Here is a 4,538-nt window from a genome sequence, read left to right on the forward strand (position 1 = left end):
GAAATAAAAATTTTATCTCTAATTCAGATTATCATTTATGGAGTATTTTATGAGTGTAGAATACTCTGTTGTCTAAAATTAGAATCATGACTTTCCACCATACACATTTCCACTGTAAGTGACAGGTAACATCCTCCACCCCTCATGGCAGCAGGAACCTGGCAGTCACCTTTGGTAACTCCCGTGACTGACCCCCACACCTTTGATCACTCCCCAAGGCCAGTTGATTATACCTCATAACTACTGCCAGAGATTGTCTGCTCTCCATCACCACTGATGAAACTGATATTTACGCCAAGATGATCTCACCTAGTTACTTGCAATGGCCATATTAACCTTTTCAATTTGTTATCTACCCTGATAACAGAGTAACCTTTTAAAGCCCAAATCAGACATATCACGTACTTTAAACTCTTCACAGTTTTCCATTGCTTTTCACTGTAAAAAAAAAAATCAAGGCAATAGCATGGATTTTAAAATCATGTACATTTTAAAAAGCATGCAAGTACTTTAGATACAATTGGGTGATGATGAGATGCTTGGAGCTGCTATAATTATTATGCAAGAAATGAAAAACTGAAAAGTACAGCCAAAATCTGAGGATGACAAAACAAAAAGATGGATAATTAGGTGTGAATGTGTGTATGTATGTTGTGTATGCTGTAGAGATTAACTGATTTATTCACATGCTACAAAAAGGCACCTAGATTTCCCTTTCCAAGGGCGATAGCTGCTTCCTGTTTCTTGATTTGTTTCCAGGAATATTCTGGGTGGCTATATAAACACATCTTCCTTTTCAGTTGCGGATATGAACATTGTCATACATCTTGCTTTGTTCACTTCATATTCAACTTTTGGAGTTATTCCACCTCAGAATAGTTAGGTCTATTTAATTTTTTTTAAATTGGACACCAGCATTACACAGAATGGTTGACACCATTTATCTTATTAGTTATTTTTTTTTTTTTTGATACAGAGTCTCACTCTGTCACCAGGCTGGAGTGCAGTGGTGTGACCTCAGCTCACTGTAACCTCCGCCTCCCAGGTTCAAACGATTCTCCTGCCTCAGTCTCCTGAGTAGCTGGGACTACAGGCGTCCGCCACCATGCCCAGGTAATTTTTGTATTTTTAGTAGAGACGGGGTTTCACCATGTTGGTCAGGATGGTCTTGATTTCTTGACCTCGTGATCCTCCTGCCTCGGCCTGCCAAAGGGCTGGGATTACAGGAGTGATCCACTGTGTCCTGCCACTAGTCCTTTACTGAAAGACATTTGAATAGTTTACATAATTTTGTAATTACAAACAGCAATGTAGGGAGCATCTTGTACATATGCTCTCGTTTAGCAGAGCAAATATATCTATGGCAATGCTGGATCAATATAGGTATGTGGTTGTTGATTTTGACGAGTGAACTAAGAATCCTTCTGAAGAAGTCCTGTTAGTGAGCAGCACGGGCTTGTGGTGCTGAGTAAGAGTGCCTGTTTCTCACATTTCCCTCAATGCCATGCATTATATGGCCCACCCCTACCAAGACTGGCCAACCACAGAAAAAGCATGGCAGCCACGCTGGAAGAGTCAACGCAGGCATTATCAGGAGTCACAACCTCACACCCTGTGACATTTACAACCTGTCAGCCCCTCATGGATCAACTCAGCAATGTTCCGATGGGTCCGTGTTTCTAACCTCTCCAGTTTCTTGGACTTGTCCCTCCTGAGGACCCATCCTGGCTTCCAGGGGGCAAATGGACAGGATCACTTCCATGATGAAGGCTCCACCTAGCTGGCATCCATTGGGCAGGGTTTGGCTGAAGCCCCATCTCTTCCAGGACTTCGTTCTGTAGTCAGGCCGCCTATGTGTCTGTTTCTACACTTCTCTTAGATGTTTGATCTTTGGCTTTTTATTTTCCTTGTCCTTGCTTTCTGTCCTTTTCTAGGAAATTGTCATCCATAGATCCACTTCCTCCAGCTTCGAGTTTGCTGAGCTAGCAGGCTCTAAAACTGTTTTGTCTATATCTCCTTGTTCTATGAAAGAATAACACTTCATTATTCAAGCCAATGTTAATAGGGTTTTCTGATATTTAAAGTGGCAGCCATCCTGAAACCTAATATCAAGAGTTGGAAAGAGGGTTTTGAAGTAAGTTATCAGCAGACTGAGGCCATGGCACCAGGATGATGTTAACCTAAATGAAGCTCTGGGAGAAAGTGGATCCTGATTGAGCCAGTAATGGTGAGGGCTCACATTAAATTCCCTTCCTGTGACAAGGGGCTGGTTCTAGAGCAGTGTGCAAGACACAGGGCTGTGCCCAGTGCTGTGCATTCAAACTTCCTGAGAAAAACCAGATTTGAAGAGCAGTTTTCAAAACAACAGCAACAAAGTTATCTCCAGCGGGGCTGAAAGATTTCCTTCTGTGGAAGGAGTCATGAGATAGAAAAGCTTGGCAGCTTTGTGGCTGCAAGAGAAGCGCTCACTGATGGCAGGGATGTTAGGAGTGAGCAGAATGGAGATCAGAAGAAAGACAGGATTGGTCCGGGGAATCTGGCCCCTGAGGCCCTGACCGCCCTCATCAGTGGCGACGCCCCCTAACTCTCTGAAAGCAAGGAAGATCTAATAGAATGAATATCTCAAGGAAAAGAAAATTGACAGCTGCCACAGGTCTGGAGATGCAACGTTTCTTGGGTAATGTTCAGGCATTCTTATGGTGTTGAATTAGAGAATAGTTCTCATAAGAAAAGACTTCAGTTATTTGTATTATGATTACTAAATGTTATTCATTTATTTTCTGAGGAATAGATGCTTATAAAAATCCACAGCAGGTCTGGCGCGGTGGCTCACGCCTGTAATCCCAGCACTTTGGGAGGCCGAGGTGGGCGGATCACGAGGTCAAGAGATCGAGACCATCCTGGCCAACATGGTGAAAGCCTGTCTCTACTAAAAATACAAAAATTAGCTGGGCATGGTGGTGCATGCCTGTAATCCCAGCTACTCAGGAGGCTGAGGTAGGAGAATCACTTGAACCCCAGAGGCAGAGGTTGCTGTGAGCCGAGATCGTGCCACTGCTCCCCAACCTGGTGACAGGACAAGAGTCCATCTCAAAAAAAAAGAAAAGAAAAAAAAATCCACAGCAACACTTATTCTGAAGTATAACTTTAAAAACTGTGTGATAATAACCTAAGGCTTTATATCGAAGGAAATTGTCATTTGACCCTAAATTATGGATCATAATTTTATATTTATTATGGGAACAAAATATAATAAGAATATTTGCAAAATTTCCTCCAAGTTCCCCATCTTTATACACAGTTTCTTTCTTTCCCTGTTAATATCAATTCGCCACTAACATGCAATTTACAGACCTGTAGTCACATTATATGATCAAGGTCGTTAGTGTTTTTTTCCAACTAGTCTTGCAATAAATTACATATTGACAACTGTCCATGATTTCCACACTTACATCAGGTAACAGGTACAAGATATTAAATAATTTCTTACTCCTCACTCTTCCAAAAATGTGCTTTGAAAATTTCTCTTTCTACAGTGTTTGCCTCTGAGGAACGAATTCTTCATGGAAATTCCAAGATGGAAGTCATTAACTTATCTAATGTGATATAATCTTTCCCAATTAAGTATTCTAACCCTGGCATGAGAAATGTGGTCAATTATTTCAAAACTTTTCCAGCAACAGATGTTACATTTTGAAATACTGGATAATTAAATTTATGTGAAAGTTTAAACTAATAGGATATGGAAGAAATGATACCTCTCTGTAGTTTCAGTGTGTAGCTCTTTATGAATGAGGCTGAGTAGTTCACATTTGCACTCCGTATTTGTATTTCTGTGTCTGTGAAATGTTTGGTCGTATCATTTGTATATATTTTTGATATTGAGTGACAGTGACTTTTACAATTAATTTATAAGACTTCTTAGTATATTAAAGGATTTAAACTTTTGGCTGTGTTATGACTTGGAAAAATGAATAATTTTTTCATTTTTGCATTTATCTTTTGAATCTGTGTATACATCTATAAGTTAGACAGAGTCAAATTTATCAACCTTTATTCTTCTAATTAGGGCTTGAAGTTTTCTTAATATATTTGGAAAGGTAATTTTTTTTCATGTAATGTGTTTCATTTTACAAGTAAAAAAAAATAAGCAAAGTTAAAAAACAAACTGGGAAAAATACCTATATCTCGTATTACAAACAAAGGACTAATTCCCCCATAGAAATTGCTGAAAACATCAACATCCCAGGAGAAAAATGAAGCAAGTTCACAGAACAGGAAACACAAGTGGCCCTCAACAAATGAAGAGGGACTTGGCCTGTCCTGGTGAGATAACAACTTGGAAAGTCTAGTCCTAGAGTTTCCTTAAAAATCGAGGCCAGGGCTGGGAGCGGTGGCTCACACCTGTAATCCCAGCACTTTGGGAGGCTGAGGTGGGAGGCTCACTTGAGGTCAAGAGTTGGAGACTAGCATGGGAAACATGGGGTAACGGCTCTCTACTAAAAATACAAAAATTAGCCCAGCGTGGTGGCGCATTC

Source organism: Theropithecus gelada, chromosome 3 (genome assembly GCF_003255815.1).
Source record: "Theropithecus gelada isolate Dixy chromosome 3, Tgel_1.0, whole genome shotgun sequence".
Taxonomy (NCBI): Eukaryota; Metazoa; Chordata; class Mammalia; order Primates; family Cercopithecidae; genus Theropithecus; species Theropithecus gelada.